The 22,274-nt window shown below is 34.8% G+C and overlaps 1 pseudogene across 1 annotated transcript; it reads left to right on the plus strand.

The window, feature by feature from the left end:
• The first annotated feature begins 16,242 nt into the window (after positions 1-16,242).
• LOC120086515 (cytochrome P450 716B1-like) lies at positions 16,243-20,217 on the plus strand (annotated as a pseudogene). The gene is made up of 4 exons (XR_016531798.1): positions 16,243-17,346; positions 18,270-18,711; positions 19,420-19,607; positions 19,745-20,217. The product of XR_016531798.1 is annotated as a cytochrome P450 716B1-like (transcript).
• The last annotated feature ends 2,057 nt before the right edge of the window (positions 20,218-22,274 follow it).

Below are 22,274 nucleotides of genomic sequence, written 5' to 3' on the forward strand. Positions count from 1 at the left end.
ATCATGGTGGTTGTCATTTGTCAAACATTTTTTCAATCAATAACAATTCTCAAAAGTAAGGATCAAAGAAAAAATGTAAAATGCAGCACATATATTTATATAAAAAGAAAATGAATGAGTTTGAGATGAATTCTGAGAGGAGTGTTTCGGTTGAAAGTTGATTTTCAAAATCTCATGTGATGTATTGTGTGTGTATGTATATATATATTTTTGGTTGAGTACAACTAAGACGAGAATGAAGGTGAGAGATTGAACTTTTGACCTTTGAAGAGAAAGTTGTTGGCATTTTGACTTTTAATCTCAAATTAATTAATTAACAAATTTTTTAATGATAACAAACTTACTTTTATTCATTAACAATTTGAGTGTTTTGAAGTGTCTATTGCATAGAGTTTGAAACAGTTATTCCAATGAAATTTGAATCACTCAAATTGGAGTTCAAACAAAGAAGATATGGTTGAAACAACTTAACATAAAAATCTCGAACTGATGATGTGGCAAAATTTTTCTAATCAAAATGGACTGATTGGAATGTGCCACTTGGATAAATAGGGGAGTGACACATGGTTGACTTTTGATTTTTGGATTGATTTTAAAAAGAAATTGAATTTAACATTATCTTATGTTTGTGTCTAACAGTCGATTTTAAAAAATATATTTTATTATATTATATTTTGTTTGTGTTTAACGGCTAGTTAAGTGTAAAATCTCCACCACTAATTTTTCTTTTCCAATATCCAATGGTCCAAATAAAGTGTGGTTTTCAACAATTTTTTCTCTCTATTTAAACTCATATTCTTTTCCAAATCACAACAATCTTTATTATTTTCAATCCTCCATAACTCATTAGGCCACGATTGTTGTCTTCTCTCTCTCCAAGCTTCAATTTTTTTCTTTTCCTCTTCTTATTGAGAGAGATATTTTATGTTGTGAGGATTGATTCATAGAGTGCTAAATTTGTAAATCCGCTCTTTTAGAGAGTTTGTCGAGTGTGCTATTTATTTCTCTAAACTATTGTAAGGGTTGCTCTTGATCCCGAAAAAAAAAACCATTGTAACGGTTTGATCCTCAACCTTGAAAAAGATTGGATTTGTTCTTACTCCCAAAAAAAAGAACGTTGTACCAGTTGACTCTAAGCCGTGGAAAGAGTCAAATTTGTAGTGATAAACCCAAGAGAAGCTTGGAAAGTGGATGTAAGCCGGTTATACCAAACCACTATAAAATCATGGTGTCAATTTCTCTATTCATCTTTTATTTATTTTTGTAATTATTTTATTAATTATTTTTTATTGGCATGAAATTAATTGTTACAATTTATCCTTGAAATTAATTGTTACAATCTATACTTGAAATTAATTGCTCACATTTGTCTATTTAGGTTGGTTGAAATTATCTTTGCATATTTATTTTACCAATCTTATTATGAAAATTAAATAAGGTACTTAAAGTGTTAATTTTAATATCTTAATTTTTTTATTGAATTATTTTGCATGAAATTATTGTTTTAATTATTTGATAGCCAAAAGTATATTAATTTGCTTAATTGGGTCCACACACTAGAGAAAAAATTTTAATTGATTTTATTAAACTCTATTCACCCCTATAAAATTATCATACCGGTCCAACAGAAGTTTATGCCAATTAGTAGATATTTAGAGTCATGTTTGCTGACGTTTTAATTTTTGTAGCCGAAATGTTCAATAAATCATTCAGCATCTTGTTTCTAAATTATAAAAAGCACTACCAAATTTGGGTTAGATGACTCATTTGCATAATTTCAAGATAGCTAGTATATTTTCTCCCAAAGAAATAATTGAATCTAGGGAAAAATGTACTATTGGTCATTGAGGTTTGAAGTCAATATCTATATGATTCTTAAAATTTTAAAACAAACACTTTAGTACTCGAATTTTGAAATATGATCTCTGAGGCTTCTTGAACCATTAGTTGACTAAGAGAAAGATGATATAGTCATATTATTTAGGTAGGTGATTTTGGCAAAAAAAAAATTATTGATTTAATTTTATTCTTTTTAATGACGTGGCCTCCCTCTCCTTTTCCTTATCACCTTCCACCCATGGCCTCTGGTTTCATTTCAAAAATTGTTTTGACAAAATACATTGTGTTAGGCATTTAATGATCGCATTTGATGTCTCAAATGGGCTTTATTTGTACATGAAACGGAATAGAGAAAAATTGTTGAAGCAATTATGTGAGAAAACCTCCTCATAATTCATGAGTAGCAAAGTAGGTGTAATCTAACTAAATCTAAACAAGCTTAGTTAGAAGAGAGCTAACAAATCTAAACCAATTACTGCCTTCCAAAACTAATAGAACACGTGTAATATTGTCCCCAATAACCTTTACTTGTGTTCTGTAATCGTAATAAACTTTGGGACTCACCTCCAAATTGGTAATCAAAATGCATAATCTGATTGAGGAACAGATGGTGCTCAATTTGATTATACTTAAAAAAATATGTGGGTCCTAGTATATCGTTATAGTTATATATATTGTTATTGTAATAGTATAAGAATTATGAATCTGTCATATTTACCTTCACCATTACTATTATTGTTACAGTTATTGTTAGGGTTAAACGTTAATATAAAAATAAATATGATAGATTCGTAATTCTAAGTAAACATGATAAAAGATAATCCAATTACGTTTGCGATTCAGATCTATTACAATTGAACTATCGATGGAATCCTATTAGAATTATATCAATTTTTATTATGAATTGGTAAATGTGACTTTATTGCTTATGTTTTTCAACTCCATTACACTTGAACTAAAAGTGTTTTCCTCCTCTTTTTTTCAAATCAAAGCTCAAGAACGAAGGAAACTTGGGATCAGGACAAAGACGTGGCTTCTCCATCGTTCTTGTAAACCCTGTACTCCATTTTTCCTACATAAGTGAGTAACAAGCGTGTTAAGTAAAATTATGAAAGGAGGTAAAGAAAGTAGGTAGATGGGGGAAGAAAATTCTAAGTGTTGGAAATACTTAGTCAAGGGTGAGTTTTAGATAATATAACAAGTGAAAATTGGCTAAGTATGGAAGCAAAGTGTAGGCATGCATTGATGGAGAAGTGTGGACGTATGGGGTTGCATATGTAGCAACCAAGGCTTGTAGAGGTTAAGTGTTAAAGGCAAGGATAAACCATGCATTGGTACTAAGGATGAATGCATGGGTTGAAAGGCATGTTGTGTTGATAAGGCTTGCGGTAGCCTCAAGTGTGTGTAAGCAAAGGCACTAGACGATAGTGTAACAGATGAGCGGCGCTATACGATTGGGTATGCAATCGTCTAGTAAGTAAATGACACTACACGATGAGGTAAGCGATCGTGTAGTAATTGCACAGAGCTCAACGATGCGATAGGCGATCGAGCGGTAAAGCCCGACGCTAGACGATACGAAGGATCGCGCTAAACGATAGCGCTATGCGTTGGACGATAGCGTAAGTGGCACTGCACGATCGGCATCAACACTAGACGATGAGCTGCATGATAAGTGCTAGACGATAGGTGTTAGACGTTAGACAATTGGCATTGGGCACTAGACGATAGGCGCTAGGCGCTAAACGATGGAGTATGCGATGTGCGTAAGGTGTTGAAACCCGATGCACGCTAAAGTTATGCTATGAGGCGAAGGCTTAATGTGGGTTATGAAGGAAGGGAAGGAAAAACAAATTAATTGAAGAAACTCACTAATTAGAATTGGCCGGAAGCACTAAGTGCTGGATGAGGTGGTGGTTTGACCATTGAACAAGGGAGGCGGCAGGAAGTATAAAAGGGAGAGGAATTTTAGAAGCTCGGTTTTGGCAAATGACTTGAGAAAATTAAGTGATCGGTGCCGTTTGAAAGCTGGAATAATCTAGTTTTTGATATTGTTTTTTCGGAGAAAGATCTCATACGGAGAATAATAAAAAGTGAAGAATTTTCAGAAGGGACAGATTCTCGGATTAATCAGAGCTCGGAGTGAAGATTGGAAGCTCCAAGCTAAATTACAAGGAATTTGAGGCTGAGAGTTTAAGGTAAGAAAGTAACTCAATTCTAAACAAGTTTATAGAAGGAAATTTCTTAAAAAGAGTTCTAGATTTTAAGTTATGAATTTTTGAAGTTGAAACAGAAAATCGGTGCGTAAGCAGGCAGCTGCTTGGGAAGATTAAGCAAGCAGCTCACCATAGTGAGTGAGAGCGAGATAAAAAAATGAGCGAGAACGAGAGCAAGATAAGGAAGAGGCGGATCTCGCTAAGGATGAAAATCTCGTTGAAAAGTGGCAAATCTCGCTAGAAGTGGTAAATCTCGCTCATGAGGGTGATCTCGCTCATGATGATCATCTCGTTAGTAATGCTGATTTTTGTTGATGAAGTTTCATTAGTACGTAAACTATCTCAAGCATTTTGACGAGAATTCTAAGGAATCTAAATGGGAATTATGTCCTTTCAGACCAAGAGGAGCTAGGAGAGGCATATAAACAGTTAAGAGCCCCGACGAGCTATGAGTGACTCTAAATTCTTTAAATGTTTTAAGTAACTTGTTAATGCTTATGAATGTCTAGCAATGCATGTTTACTGAAAGCTATTTATGACAAATATTCTCAAAATAGTTACCGGGCAACGCATCTCATATTAATGTTATGTTTATGCTATGCTTTTCAATGAATAAGAGGATGTGTTAGTATAAAATGCTTTTGGGAAACTAAGTCATTAAGAGATAAGAATATGCAAGTTCAGTATGAGTAGCTCAGTACTGAAGGACTAGATAAGAAGGTTCTAAAGCTCAGTCTGAGATTTGAATAGCTCATACTGAAGGACTAGATGAGAAGGTACTGAAGCTTAGTCCTAGATTTGAATAGCTCAATACTGAAGAACTAGATGAGAAGGTACTGAAGCTTGATCTTATATTTGAATAGCTCGATACTGAAGGACACGAAGAAGGTATCCGAGCAGCTCGATATTGAAGGACACGGAGAAGGTATTTGAGTAGTAGTACCTAAGGTATGACGGTACTTAAACTAGAATCACACGAATGTAAGAAAATTTGTTATTGGTAGTGTAGAGATCACTCCACACTAACTATGGATTGACGTTGAAGAATTGAGTAAAGGTTCTCTCTCAACTAAGGTTGCAAATTATGTTTTTAGGAAGAGAACAAAAGGGTTCCTTCCTAGTTAAGTAGTAATGCAATAAAGAATGATAAACAGTGAGCAAGAGGTCACTCTAGACTAATAGACTAAGGTATACTCCAGCAAAGCATAAAATAGTGCTATATGATGTTGATGATGACATGAATAATAGTTGCCAAGTTTATGTTTTTAGTTAAAGCTTTCAGATTTAATATCAAATTTATGTATGAACGTTATGCTTTAAATGTTAATCACTCACTAGGCTTCTAGCTCATGTTTTCAAATGTTTTTCTTTCAGGTAGCGGTCAGTTCCCAAAAGACTTCTCTGTTGCTGCTCTGCCACTCAAAGAGTCAAGTTGAAGGAAGCTTAATTGAAGACCTGTATTAGTTAGTACACATGTGTCAGTTAGATAGGGACTAGTATTCTAGATGTGGCTCACTAAGTTGTAATATTCATGTATGAACAATGCTACGAAACCTGTAATGTAAATGAGTTAAGTTCTGAGTTAATTTGTTTAGTATATTGATGAAATATACGTATTCAAGGTTTGAGTAAATTTGCAGGTTAGATAGGCAGTAAGTGCCAGCAAGAGGGTTGGTGACTGCTGTAGTCACCACTCCATCCAGGTTAAGAGGGTAATCTGGAACGGGGTGTGACAGTCCTTCACCTGATAATGATGGTCCTCATTCTTCATTGATTGGCGACAGTCACAATAGAAAAGTCATGACAAGAGAGGTGGAAGGTTTGTACAAAAAGGTTGAAATAGAAGATGGAGAATATGGAAAGGATAAAAAGATCTAGAGATGTCCACGAGGGCGGGGTAGTGCTAAGGATGACTTTTCCATCTGTGTCCCCACTACCTATCTCATTCTCCATCCCCATAAAAAAAATTTCATGTTTGGATTTTTTTAAAAAAAAAGATATTTAACTTAAATCACTACCATAAATTTTTTTTTTACTTAATAGTTAAATATCTCACTCATATGTGACAAAAATAAGATTAAAATATTTAATTTTCATCATTTCTAAAACTTAAAATTTAATTATTACAACATCTTTTAATCTCAACTTAATAAATAAGTATATATCAAATAAAAATTGTATATAATTAATATATATATATATATATATAACTCATTGTGAACCCACATTGTGCTTATAAAAGAGTTTGTAAAAGAGTTATAAGTTCACATTATGATGTGAAAATTTTTCAAATTGGATCTAAGCTCCTTCATCCACCATGGTTGTGGAAGCTTCCTCCAACACTGAAAGCTGAATCAGTGATGTTGAACTTGCCATCATCAACATCAACAAGCAAATCTCTGCACTTACGAAGGCCATTGAGAATCTCACTCAACAAGCTAAGTCTCAACACTCACTGCCAATAATCAACCCTTGCACAAATATTCTATCGTGAGGAGATATACTTTGCAAGATTTCTCTCAACAACGAAGACAAGAGACATCAAATGACTTAGCTCTGCCTTGTTTATGGGAGATCACTCGTATTCCTCTGAAGAAGAAGTAGAAATGATCCAAGAAACACATCCAAGAACTCCAAGAAGACCTTTTCGAGACCAAGAAGTCCAAGACTTGCCGAATTAGAAGATTAAAATGGATCTTCCCCCATTTAACAGACGAATAGACATTGAAAGATTCCTAGATTGGGTTTAAAACGTGGATTTTTTTACCTACACCAACACTGCCAAGAAGGCAATCGTAGATATTACAGTAAGCCACCTATTCGTAGTTGGCCCAAGATGCTACAACTAATGAAGAAGCAATTCTTCCCTATGAACTATCAACAAGTGTTGTATAGTAAATATTGACAATGTCGATAAGGAGATCTTTCTTGTTGAGTACATCAAGGAATTCCACTGGTTAGGAGCAAAAAACAATCTACCTGAGAATGAACAATAACAATTAGCAAGATCCATTTTTGGCTTAAGAGAAGACATCAAAAGGGTAGTTAATTACATCTCATTGCTTATCTTGCTGACACCATTTCTTTAGCTACCAAGGTTGAAGAAGAAGACGACAACCCCAAACCGACAAAGAGTTTCCAAAAAAAAAAACGCGTGGGATAAACAACAAATTTCCTGCAAGAAGAGCAATCTTGACTTCAATAAGGCCTCAACTTCCCAAGATAGGAACTCATCCACAAGAAGAGAGGACTACAGAAACAAAAGAGCCTCCTCAAGTAAGACAAATGAAGGTACTTCTCATAAAAAAACATCTAACCCTAATAACAGACCCACACTAGGAAAGTTGAGGTGTAGTCAACAAGGACAGCTCTCCAACGAGTATCCTCAAAGGAGAACTCTAACCATCCAAAAAAGGAAGATTCCGATCAAGAATACCAAGATTTAGATGAAAAAGCCAACTTTTTATAAGTTAATGATGGCAATCAACTATCGTGCATCATTAAAAAAATCCTCCTTACACCAAAGATTAAGAGACACCCACAAAGAAAAGTTCTCTTCAAAACACGTTTCACGGTTAATGATAAGGTTTGTTAGGTAATCATTGTTCACATGAGATTTCCAAAGAAACTTATTTCGTGGAGTTAGAGGAGCATTGACAAAACCTCTAAACTTGAAGATGGAGGAGAATCGATGAAACATCTGAGCTTGAAGATGGAGGAGCATCGACGAAACATTTGATCTTAAATTCGATGAAGCATTGACAAATCTTTCGAACTTGAATTTGAAGAAGCATCTGCGCATCTTTCAGGCTTGATTTTGAAGATGCATCGTCGAAGTCTCCAATCTTGAGCAAGTGAAATGAAACGAGCCATACCAGACTTTGAAGATGAAATGCCACTTCAGAGGAAAGCCCCAGTATTGAAGGTAAAGGATGCCTTAAACTTGAAGATGAAGAAGCAACAACAAAGTCTCTGAGCTTTAAATTTGATGTAGCATTGACAAATCCTTCAAACTTGAATTTTAAAACGCATCGGCGAATTCTCTGAACTTGAATTTAAAGAAGCATCGACAAAACTTCTAAACTTGATCTTGAAGAACATTTATAGCTGAAGATGAAGAGTTGAACTATAGATGAGTGATGCTTCGAACTTGAAGTAAGGAACGTCCAACATTGCTTCTTTATTTGAGTGAACGAAAAGATGATTGAATTTTCTAAAGATAACCTTATTGTACACATCCAACCTATGTAGTATTGTGCAGACAACATGCTTCTTCAATTTTTTGTATTGCCCCAGTAGGAATGAACATCTTCAATTTGTTGTGTTGTAAATCGTTTGCCTGTAACTATTCAATATCCTTACGAAAAATTAATCGCATCGGAGCGTTTCCGCGGTCGAATCCATTTTGAATTTGATAAATGCATTGTTTGTGAAGTATGTGTTCATGTATGTCCTATAGATCTCCCCGTTGTTGATTGGAAATTGGAAACAGATATTCGAAAGAAACGATTGCCATCCCCCAGTAGGGATGATCATTTTCAATTTGTTGTGTTACCTTCAGTAGAGATGAACATCTTCAATTTGTTGTGGGGCAAGTAGAGATGAACAACATCATTTTTTTTGTAGCACCACATGTAGGATGATTATGCCACTTCTTTTTTATGGGCTGAACTTAAATTTCTTTTAGTTGCTTGCGTATCATTGAAGAAAGGGATCACATCATGGCGTAGTTCAGGAGGAATTTTTTTTTTTTTTTTATCTTTTTGTCTGGATTGAATTTAAAGTTTCTTTCAAGTTGCCTACATACCTTTTACAATGACAAGGATCAAGTCATAACATAGTTAAAAAAAATGTTTTTTTTTTACCATTCACCTTTTAAGCTCATGGGGGGCAGGAGCAACATGTAGTTTAGGCTCTTGTGATAAGGAACTTCTACATTTAAACTTCAGAAGCTCTTATTTCATCATAACTTTAATCGTCATCATCATTTGTAGGATTCATCAGTATGATGAGTTTTGGCTTCACCATCAAGGAATCTTCTGCATTTATATCAATAAATAATTTCCTCTTCATATGTGAAAGGATACGACTGTGAATCTTTTCACCATTGTTTTCTTCATGAAATGGTTTTGCCTTCGGCGTTTCCATCTTTCTTTTATGTTGATCGCTTGTCATCTTGAGATAATTAAAAGCAGAAGCTGAAGGCTGATCTTTCTTTGGCATGGAGATACTTAGTCTTATGAAGGCTGAAGTTCAAGTGGAAGCAGACGTTGAGCATTGGTTATCTTTTTTCCATTGTGGCCATACTCAATCTTTGGAAGACTAAAGATCGAGTAGTTGAAGGCTTGATACGATCAAAGACAGAAGCTCTTTGCTCAGTTTCTTTTGAATCATCGACTTTTTCAACAGTTATATGTTCACTTTTTACTTTCGTTATGCTGACAACATGACATGCAATAACTTCTAATATTTCCTCTAGACGATTATCGAGGAAGTTTCCTAGGAAGAATTCAACTAAAGTCATTGGCCGCTGAAGTTGAGGGAATTCTTCGTCTCCTTCTTTACTAGGCTTAGGCTTCCATGTCCTCTTTTTTTCTTTGTCTCTTGACCTTATTTCCTCTTCTATAATTTTGATGGAAGAATAACTTCTTTTAGGTGGAATTCGAATTTTCTCTCTTTCGACGAGTCACAAGGATCCATCCTTTTTCGTTATCTTCAACAGACTCATCTTTCTTTGGGAGTTTGTCGTTAAAATCTCTTGTTGGAATCGAACAACTATAGGCTCTAAGGTCCCAAACTAGATCAAGCTTTCTCTTTCATCATAAGACGCAGATAGTGTTTGAACACTTGAAGTTGCCACAACTGCAACGTGGTTAGTCTGAGCCACTTCATCCAGCTCTAGCTCAATCTTCTTTTCACAAGCTAACTTTAGGATTAGCTCTTTCAGCACAAAATTTTTTTTAACTGGGTGACTAACGACTCAGTGATATTTGCAGTAGTTGGGGTCGTTGTCTTTCCCTAATTGCTCCGATCGCTTACACTCTAACAGTTCAATGATTTATTTCTCCAATAGAATCAGGGAATGGATAAACGTTATCATGTCTTTCTTTAAGAGTTAGGGGACACTTTTCGCCACCATCATGCTTTCTTTCAAACTTTGTTTCTGTGACAAGTTGGTATCAGAGCATAAGGTTCTAGAAAAACCTTAGGAATAATATATATATGCAGATTTTGGCTAGCTCATAACAGGCTTTGGGAATAGGGTTATAGGAAACCCTAAGAACAATAGAAGGAGTTAGCTAAAGTATATAACCTAAAAATGACTTTCAATGTAGAGATATGTATTAGTGTGGCAGACCCTGGTGGCAACAAGAATCCAGAACAAGTGATGCTACTTTCAGCACTGACTCTAGGGGAAATAGAGGAAACATCGAAATTAATAACCCTTACTTAGACATTGATTTGGGACACCAAATCATTAACCCAGGAGTAAACACGTCGGAATCCATTAAGGAATCTGGATGCCCAAGGTGTCAGAAAAATCAAAAATCTTATTTATAAATAAAACTTTGATGTTTTGTTTGTGTGCATAAGTATTCATCGACTTTCAAGGACGAGATTCTTTTAAGGGGGGTAGTAATTGTAAACCCTCGAGTTTTACTAAAGGGAACCCAAGCCAAGCTTGATTAGATAAGATTAAAAAAGACTTGGCATAAGAAGTAGTTTGAGGTTGATTAAAAGAGGTGGAAAGTACCTTAAGTATTGAGCACAAGACTTTTGAGGGCTAAACTTAAAAATATAGTAAGCTTGGTTAAGGGGCGGCAAAATTTAGCTAAGTGTGGGAAACATGCATTGGAGGTCTTGTGAGGTGCGCGATAGCCCTAGTGAATAGAGGTTAGTGAGCGCATGTGAGAGTTGAGGAAGGTGAAGGCACGACTAATATATTTGATCCTTGTTGGTCTATAGTGATCTAGAAAGGGGACCTTATGGACCTACAAATTATAAGTTTTAATGATCCAAGAATAATTAATTAAACTCTTTAATTGAATTAACCTTCATTCATTAACAACAGGGCACACCACTAAAAACCCATGTTTGAACTCTTATGCACTATAGGACAAGTTGTGTCCATGGATATTATCAATATAATTATTGTTTACAATTATAGTTGGGATATCCATGAATGTGGGTTTGTCATGCACAAGGCCCCTCTTTAATTGGAGGCCTAAGATCATTCTTAACCCATTCAACTGTTTGATGTTGGTCTGAACAACGGTAGTCATTTTAGACAAAACAGAAAAATTTGTCCTTCTCGGACATATCACGTGAAGAGATTGAATCCCGTAGCAACTTGAGCTACTCTCACCCTTGCAAATCAAAGGACTAACCTCACAGATAGGAGTTCATAAATCACTCAGGATTAAGATCGAGTCGCACATGTTCATCCTATGAAATATTAATCTCATCAATTAACGGATTTACAAAGACAAACTAAATATTTCACGGTCTAGTCTTCTACAAACTTTTTGTATAGGATACCTCCACATGAACGGTTTGAACCAAACAGTTTTAGCTATTATAAAGTGGATCTATCCATAGTGTCACAAGGATAAGACGCACATCTATATACTATAGACCTTTAGGTTATTTCTTGATCGTGATCCACCCATATGTCAACTACATACTATTCAAGACTACATGTAATAACCTTGGATTTTTCTAGTTAATAGATAAATAAATATTGTATAATTAATAGTTAAATTAATAAACTAATTAATTACGAGGCTTTAGGGCACAAATCCCAACAATATCGACTTTGAAGGATTTAGTTAGATTAGAAATTCCGAGGACTGGGCCCTCCATCATGACTTTCTTCAAGTCTTCAAAAGTCACTTGACACTCTAGGCTCCAACCCTATTGATTATCCTTTATAACAATTCTGTCGAGGGCCCTGGCCTTTTTTAGACTCCCTCTACAAATCGTCTATAGTAATTGGTTAGTCCAAGAAAGGAATGTAACTTTTTCATGGAAGTCGACACCTTCCAGTCTCATATGGTAGCAGTCTTGCCTTCTTCCATGTCGATTCAGCCACACTCAATCATATGGCCAAGGAAGTTTATGCGCTCCTAAAAAAATGAGCATTTCTCTCTCTTCACAAACAATTGATTCTTCTTTAATTTCTCAAAGACCAATTGAAGATGATGTTGGTGGTTTTCAATAATCTTACTATAAACCACAATGTCGTTTAGGTACACTACAACGAATTTGTTGAGGTACTCGTGGAACACCTGATTCATTAGTGTGTAGAAGGTTGCCAGCGCATTAGTAAGACCAAAAGGCATACTAGGAACTAAAATGTCCCATATTTGGTGATTCGCACCTGATAATACCCTGATCAAAGATCTAACTTTGAGAAATACTTGGCGCTATAAAGGCAGTCAAATAAATCTATGATGATAGGTAGAGGGTTTTTGTTCCAAATTATGAGATTATTCAAGGTTCGATATTCGATGCATAGTTGAAGGCTTCCGTCTTTCTTCTTTTGGAACAACACTAGAGCTCCATAATAAGCTTTTCCTGGTCGAATGAACCCTGCACTCAACAACTCATCAAAGTTGCTTCTGGAGTTCTACTAATTCAGGTGGCGCCATACAATAGGTAATCTTCGCATGTGGCTTTGCCCTTGGTAACAGTTTGATTTCATGGTCAAACCCCCACCTTGGAGGTAAGGACTTAGGTAAGCTATCCGACATAACATCTCGATACTTTTCCAAGACACATAGAATGTCTTCGGGGACATTCTCTTCCATGGTTTCTACTGTTTCAATAGGGATACCCATGAATGTGGGTTCGTCATGCGCAAGGCCCCTCTTTAACTGGAGGCCTAAGATCATTCTTAACCCATTCAACTGTTTGATGTTGGTCTAAACAATGGTAGGCATTTTAGTCATTGCCCATGATTTCAATCCTTTAACAAAACAGAAAACTTTGTCTTTCTCAGACATATCCCGTGAAGGGATTGAATCCCGTAGCGGAAGTGTTTTATCACTTTTGTTTTTTTATTGGAAAAAGAAATTTTATAGAATTAAATACAAAACATCACATGTTGTTAAATTACAAGGTTAAGCATACAATTGGATTGAGAAATATTACCTTTGAAGAATTGTTCTTCAGTCTTCTTCAAGTCTTCACACTATAGAATAGTACAACAATTTTTTCTTCTCTACACGTTGGACACCTCCACTTTATCTTCCTTGTTATTCTCTGGCAATGATCGATTTGTGGAAACCTTGTTGAAAGAGAATATAGGAGTTTATTTTGCAGAGAATTTTCTCTATAAGTTTAGAGAGAACTCAATGCTTGAGAGAGAGGAGAGGTTTTCTTCTTGTTTCACGTATAGTTTAGAAAAAAACCAACCAACTTATATTGCAGACCTTCTACAAATTCAAGGAGAAACTGGAAGTAATTCCCCACTCTGCATAATCTCCCCACTCCCCTACAACTGCAAGGGAGTTAATTTATTATTTAATTTAAATTAAATAGATTTATTTAAATTTAATTATTAATTAATTGATAATTAAATTTATTAATTAATGTATTTACTTAAGTATTTTATATTTAATTAAACATATAATTGAATCATCAAATACACTTCTCTCTCATAATCTATACCTTTAATATGAATCTCATTCACATTGATTTTAACTTGCCATTTTAATATGAATCTAATTCATATTACTTATCATTTGAATCTTATTCAAACATATTAATACTCTCATATTATATAGTTTAATTTTGAATTTCATTCAAAATAAATTTTATATTATAATGTATCTAAATACATTATATTGATTATATTATATATAATTAACATAAACTCCCTAAGTCAATTTAAATATTTCAAATTCTTCAAAACTTTTGGTCCTTGTTTTACTCGTTGTGAGCTAGTAGGAGAACCTAATGGTATATATAAGCTCCAACGATCCGAGATTAATTAATTAAACTCTTTAATTAAATTAATCAACATTCATTAACTATGGAGCACACGTAATTGTACTCTTATAAACTGTAGAATATTTTATGTCCATGGATTTAACCATTACAAGTAAGTCAATCCTACACAAGTTGATCATAAATATAGCTGGGTCAAATTATCGTTTTATCCCTATAATTACCTCTTACTCCTTAAGGACCACTGTTCTCTAATGAACAATCTATTTATGGTTCAACCGTAAATCAAGTCCCTCTCGGGCTAGTAAGAGGGTGGGACCCCATTTTTCAAGACTTAGAATTAGCACTTAAGAGAACTACTCATCTACTTATCCTTAGGCGGGAAGGACTAAATTCCATTTTGTGTAATTACGTGCCCAACTCCCACTCAGTCAAGTCCCCAAAATAGTAAGATTATTGAATCGACGACTAAAGCCACTCCTACTCATACAAATCAAAAGATGAGCCCTCATAGGCAGGAGTTCATAACTCACTTAGGATTGAGATCGAGTTATATATGATCTTGTGAAATGTTAATCTTTTCAATCAACAGTGTTACAAAGAGAGATTAATTATTTTGGGGTCCAGTCTTATACAAACTCTTTGTATAAGATACCCCACTCACACATCTCCACATAAATGAATTTGGATCACATTGTTTGTAACAGTTACAAAATGGGTCGTATTCGTAGTGTTACCAGGATAAGACACCTAACATTATCCATATATTATAGACCCTTTAGGTTATGTACTATTTAAGTTTCACAAAATAACCTTGAATTTTTACTTTAATGGATAATTCATTATTGCATATTTAATAATTGAATTAAATACTATATTAAATAATTAATTAACTATAAGACTTTAGGGTACAAACCCCAACAATCTCCTATTTTCACTAAAGCTGATGAGACATGTATCCTAGGGCATATCTCTATACTCAACATCACGCATGTCCAACATCAATCCTACAAATTGTTTCACATAATCCTGGATGTTGCTTGTATGTTTTAGCTTACGAAGTTTCCACCATGAAAAAATCTCATCATTCTCTAGAAAGAATTGTCAACAGAGCTCCTTCTTCAAGTTATCCCAGGTATTAATCATACAATGCCCTCCCTGAATATCTATAAATCGTGATTTCCACCATAACTTGGTATCTTCAGCTACATGTATGGTCACCAACGTGAATTTTGGTTCTTCCATCATTGTGTTCATGGCCTTGAAGTATTACTCAAGGTCAAAAATAAAGTGCTCTAGGGATTTGGCATATTGAGCCTCACAAAAGGATTTAGGCTATGGAATCTTTATTCTATTAAACTGAATTGTAACCCCAGATGGGGCTTAGTTTCCCACGGCACAGATGGTGAGGTTCACTCATGCACTCATATTTGCAATTTTGGTCTTGGTGACATCGACAGCCCACCGAAAGTCTTCAGATAGATTAGTTACCATCTGAATTAATTTTTGGGAGCTGTCTAATTCTTCAATGCACTCCTCCATATGGGAAATAGAGCCCGTTGAGCTACCTTGCTTAAAACTACCATTCTTCGTAGCTTTCGTCTCGTCTCGAGGGCTCTGACCCTCATCATCAATTCTTTGATGAGCATTCCATCTAGGCGGTTAGCTACCACATCGATTTCATTGGTTTTCTCAAAGATATCTTGCAATCGAGTCTCTAAGAAATGAAGATTATTAGGGACTTCTGTTAGGTAGAGCATCCGCTCTTCAAACTCAACCAGTCTATAAACATGGTACTTGTTTAGTTGCTTCATCACCGACATGTCTACTATTTTCTTACATTGTGAGCCTGTTTGGCTCTAATACCGATTATCACTATCGCCCTCTCATAAGGGTCTCAGAGTGATTGTGCGACACTTGTTCCTACCTACGAACATGCCAGCCAATCTAAATCCAAATAGATGGTGGCACAAAGGGTGTTTCTTGCAACCTCTAGTCCCGTTTCTTGAGAAAATGGTTTTAGAAAATGAGTTTAGAGGAAAAGGTTTTCGCAAACGTTTGAAAGTATGTTTGAGAAAAGAATGTTGGTTATAAGCCTATAAAGCAATAAAGGGACAACAACAACTTAATAGCTTACAACTTTGGATATTAAGGTATGATGATTAATCTTACTCCCCATATAGTATATTATAAGAATTTTTTAAATCTCACCCTTGCATATGCAAAGTGGTGGGTGGTCACTTACAAAGAAAAGTTCAAGTAAACTAACTTGCATAATAAAATACATAACATGTAAGCATGATAAAAAGGGGTTGAAATGGGCATGCAATCATAGGTAATAAGCCTTGGACAAGCATGATCGTGACACGGGGCTAGCTACAAGGAAAATTCTCCCCTCTCCCTCCCTCATTCCCCATCTGGTTGGGGATTCTCTATCCCATTCTCGACGGGGCCTAGTAGGTTAAATGGACATCTCTAAGTAGGCCATATCATTACACTAATAATATTAAATTAATAATTTTGCTAAATGGGCTACCTAACTCATCATCTAGAGGCCACATCATTTTTTTCGTTAGTCAACCAACAGTCTAAAAACATAGGACCATTTAAAACTATTTTTTAAATCTAAAAAAATTAAGTGTTCATTTTTAAACTCCGTAGCCTAGATAGACATTAACTTCATACCTAGTATCCTTGAAATCTACAAAGGCACTTTAATCTACAGATGCCTATCACTTAGACGTAAGAGATTCCTCCAAAACATAAATGACCTCTTGTGAGTTGAGAGGAATATATAATAATACTTGAAAGCATGTACAATTTCCCCTGTTTTCCAGAAAGCAAAACCATGATCATTTACCTAATAACAACCTTCTCTCTTCTAATCCCCATCTTCCTCTTCCTTCTCACAGGAAGAAAATCATCCAAAAACCTTCCTCCAGGTTCGCTAGGGTTTCCATTCATAGGGCAAAGCCTGAGTCTCCTCCGCGCCATGCGAAGCAACACCGCAGAAGAATGGGCGCAGCAGAGGATGAGAAAGTATGGGGCGATCTCGAAGCTAACTCTGTTCGGAAAACCGACGGTGTTCGTCGGAGGGCAGAGCGGGCACAAGCTGATTTTCAGCGGCGATTGCGGAATTTCGAATCAGCAAAATGAGTCTCTTAGGGCAATTTTGGGGGAATGCAATTTGTTGGAACTGATTGGAGAAGATCATAAGCGTGTGAGAAATGCGTTGGTTTCGTTCTTGAAGCCGGAATGTTTGAAGCAATATGTGGGGAAAATGGATGAAGAAATTAGAAAACATATCAAGATGCATTGGCAGGGCAAACAACAGGTTACTGTGAGTACCTTCTTTTTCTCTTTTCTTTTGCATTATTCGGAAACTGTAAAAATGAGGCTACTTACCCTTTTGTTTTTCGTTTTCCGTTTTCGGTTTTCCATCTTTCGTTTTTCCTTTTTGAAAAGGGAGTATATTTTCTTCTCATTTTGCATCTTTCTTAATTTTAATGGTTGAATTCTCGATGAAATTTTAAAAACAAAAAACAAGTTTTTAAAGCTACGTTTTTTTTAGTTGACAACAAAAAAAAAGAAATTTAAAGATAAAAATATATAGACTTAATTTTAAAAAATCAAGACCAACGAACAAATGGAGCTTTAGTTTGTGAGTATATTTGATTTACCTTTCGAAGTATTTAATTTTGAAAATAAGCTAATTAATAACCACTCAAAATAATTTTTGAAACACGTCACATTGTAATTCATATATTAATCCTTCCTATGTTCTAAAAAATAAATAATAGAAAAACGCGACTTGGGAAGTCAAACGGATCCTTTACCACTATACTACAACAACTTAATTTATAATTTGATAATCCAAATTATATAAAACTGGTTTAAAGTAGAAATTTTTTATTTTATGAAAAAAGATAGATGCGATGAAAGAACAAACGAGTATGCAATTTATTAGAAGAAAAATTATTAGTAGTGGAAATAAAGGAGAGGAAAACTTATGAAATAATTAATAAAAAGGTTTATGAGTCTTATTTACAGTTTAGAGGTTTAAAAATTGTTCCATAAATTAGGACTCACTGCCTACAAAATTGGAAGTTGAATGTCTTATTAAACTTTACCCTAACAACAAAAAAAAGTATTATTACATTTATGAGATACTTTTTTCTTTCTCTTTTTTAATGTAAAAAGTTGAAAGTTGAATGTCATATTAGGATGCTTTGTAAATTGACATGGTGTTTGTTATGGGCATAGGTATTGCCATTGATGAAGACTCTCACCTTCAACATTGTATGTTCTCTTCTCTTTGGTCTTGAGCAAGGTATGAGAAGAGAAAGGATGATAGAATGCTTTCGAGTAATGATAGGCGGCGTATGGTCGATCCCAATAAACTTGCCGTTCACGAGGTACAACCAAAGCCGACGTGCAAGTAGGAGAATCCAAGAGATGATTAAGGAACTGTTGGATGAAAAGAGAGTTGAATTAGAAGAAAAAAGAAGTTCCTCACACCAAGATCTAATCACTTGTTTGCTAAGCATTGGAAATGAAGAAAATGAACTAATATTGACTGAGAAGGAAATTGTGCACAATATTATGTTGGTAATGGTTGCTGGATTTGATACTTCATCAGTTCTCATTACATTCATCATGAGGTTTTTGGCTAATAATCCAACTGTTTATGTAGCTGTTCTTCAAGGTATTCTCCTAATTATCTCATACACTCAATAGATTCAAAATGTTTCATTTTTACCTTTCGAGTTTTGTTTTTATTTGGTCTTTAGGTTTTAAGATTTATACTCATGACATTTGATGTTAATTTCTGTAAGTTAATATAAAAGAATTAAGTAATTTCACTAATTTTCTATTATTATTAACATTAATTTTTTTAAAAAATCATAATTATTTAAAACTAGTTACTTGAAGGTTCAAGCCAAAAACTAAAAGGTAGCATTAATTACTAAGGACAAAAATTTAAAATATTGAAACCTAAATATTAATTGAAAACTAAACGCATAACTCAAGAGTAAAAAATATAACATTTTGAAACATATATACCAAATAAAAAATAAGCTCAAAATTCATCGATAAAAACATAATATTTTGAAATCCTTAGAACAGAAACCAAACTCAAAACTTAAGGATCAAAAGGTGTTTTTCTTTTTCTTCTTCCCTTTAGTAATTAGTAGAAACCCAAGGAAACTCATGTTTTAGAATTCATTACAAATTGGTATGGGAGAATGCAAAACAGAAACTCAATATTTTTACCAAGAAGAAAAAGCAGTTTAAACAAAATATTCATTTGTAAAGGAACTGTAGGCAGTAATAAACTCACCCATTCTCAGCATACAATGCAAGGTGGAAATTTTTTAAACCATATTTGGTTTCTTGTGGTGTGTGGTTACAGAACAAGAAGAGATAGCAAGAAGTAAGAAATGTGGAGAGTTGCTTACTTGGGAAGATCTTGCCAAGATGAAGTATACATGGAGAGTTGCATTAGAGACCCTAAGGTTGGTAGCACCTATATTTGGAGGCTTCAGAAAGGCTATGAATGACATTGAATTTGGTGGTTACCTTATTCCTAAAGGATGGCAAGTAAGTAAAATTTTTGTCTTTTTTATTTAAAGTGTCGAGGATATAGTGAGTTATTCATCTCGTTGTCAATTCGATTTGAGATGAAACTTCATGTTTATCTAATAAAAATATTCATCCAACCACTATTGGGATTTCAGATATTTTGGGCATCACCAGTGACTCATTTGGATGGCACCATATTTAGAGAACCATTGAAATTTGACCCAAATAGGTTCGACAATCCAGCATCGATTCCGCCGTATTGCTTCGTTGGATTTGGCGGCGGTCCGAGAATTTGTCCAGGGAATGAGTTTGCAAGGGTTGAGACTCTTGTTACCATCCATTACTTGATCACCCGATTCACATGGAAGCTACTTTTGGATGACCATTTTATCAGAGATCCAATGCCAACACCTACCAAAGGAATGCCCATCAAAATTTGTCCCAGAGAAACTTCCATGGCATTATAGAATGTATAGAAATGAAAATGAAGATCAGTGACATTTGAGAGTAAGAAGATCTTGAGATTGTATTAACCTCATTTTTCCTGTTCAAAATCATTTTAAACATGTCCTTCACTATTGAAAACTAGTTTTGATGGTATGAGAAAATCGAGTTCAAAAGTGTAAAATCAAACATTAAATTGATTTTAAATTATTAAAATGTGTCTCGAGATAATTTTGAATATGAAAAAAGCCATTTTAACAATTTTAATATCACTCCTAAATATTTCACAAGAATGGAGCGATGAATGCTAGAAAATGGATGTTTTGGTAATTTCCATACTCGTCCAGTACATTTTTACGATTTCTCAACACTTCACACAAAAGACAGAGAGGACCGTTAGAGATTTTGGATTGACAATATTTATTTAAGGTGGGTAGTTGTTATTTAGATTGTTTCTGTATTTGTTGTTTTAATTTAATGGTTGTTTCTGAAAGTGCTGATTATGCAAAATATATTTTCCTTATCTACAAAATTTTGTCTGCGTCTTGTGTAGATCTCTTTCCTTTTTCGAACGCGATTGTATGGAATTTAAGGTTGCTCAATGGGTTTCCGTCATGCATATTTAAGGAGATGTTGTTGGGTCTTCGAGGGTCGGTCGTTTCTATAAGAGTAACAAGTGTTGTTGTCTTATGAGAGTTTCACAAGTGTGTCAATTTTTTAGAATTGAAGGTCGTGTTGCTGTAAGTCTGGGGATTTACTCCAACTATTATTGATTTGCTTCGTAACATCTTGAGAAGAGATTCTCAAACTTAGGGGGATCAAAGTACTCAAGTGGAGTGGTCTTCATTTGAGAGAGAGATAAAAGTCTTGGTGAAAGGCAATTTCTTGCATAAGGGGAGCTTAAGTCACTTTTAGAGGAAGTCTCATGCTTAGGAGGAGTCTAAGTAATCTTTCACCAATACTCACACACTTGGAGGGAGCCTAAGTTCAAATAAGAGGGAGTCCCACATCTAAGGGGAGCTTAGTTGATCATTTAAGTGATTAAGCTTTACGGTTTCACTATAATCGTGTTGTTGTTACAAATAAGTACAAGATTGTATTTGCTTAACATTAATATTAGTGAAGTTATCTTTCCTGGGCATACTGTCCTTCAGACGTAGGTGGTATTTCACCGAACTGGATTTCTAAACTTTGATGTCTTTATTATTTGATTGTTTGTTACTGTTCTAATATTCTGTGTGTTGGGTTTTATATCCTAAAACTTGTAGATAGTGAATGTAATTAAATGACCGTCATTAATAAACAGTTATTAATATTTTTATCAATAAGTGTTACTGATGTTTTATTTAATTTTGTCTTATTAACCCCAAAATCCAATAAACTAACATCCTAGGTTGTCTAATGAGTCTTGAACTGTATATAGAGACATATAAGGATCAATGTTCAAGATACAGCCTAAAAAGTTTATAGTATAGGGATATGGTTGGGTACCTTATCCTGGTAACATTATGGATACGATCTACTTTATATATACGATTCACTTTATATTCGATACAAACGCAGTGATTCAATGCATTTGTGTAGAAGACACGTGAGTGGGGGTATCTTGTGCAATGAATTTGCATAAGACCAGACCACGAAATAGTAACCATTAGATGTAACTTCATTGACTAGTTAGATTTCTATTTCAATAAGATAACCTAGGCAACTTAGTTTTACTCCTAAGTACATTATGAACTCCTGTTCACGAGGGATTGTCCTTTCATTTGTAGGTGAGAGTGGTCAATTCGTTGACTCAATATGCCTACCATTTTGGGGATAAGATCGAGTAGGTAGCTGGGAACATAATCATACAATATGGATTTCACTCCTTCTGACTTCAGGGTACATAGATGAGTGTTTCCTTAAATGGTGTCTCCGGGACTTGAACAAAAGGCCCTACCCTCTCACTGGCCCGAGATGTGTTTCTGTTTAATGGTTGGACCATAAACAGGTTGTTCATTAGAGGAGCACTAGTACTTAAAGATGTAGAGGTAACCCAAGGGTAAAATGGTAATTTGACCAAGCTGGTGTTACGAACACTCGTGAAGGACTAACTTGCTATTATTGGTCTATATTCATGGACACAGAAACATATCTGTAGTGAGAAGAGTGCAGCTATAGGCCTTTAGTGGAGTGTACCCACAGTTAACGAATATTGATTAATTTGGTTAATGATTTTAGTCAATTAATCTCACGTCG

This window comes from Benincasa hispida, chromosome 9 (genome assembly GCF_027475165.1).
Source record: "Benincasa hispida cultivar pf3 chromosome 9, pf3_genome.v1.1, whole genome shotgun sequence".
Classification (NCBI taxonomy): Eukaryota; Viridiplantae; Streptophyta; class Magnoliopsida; order Cucurbitales; family Cucurbitaceae; genus Benincasa; species Benincasa hispida.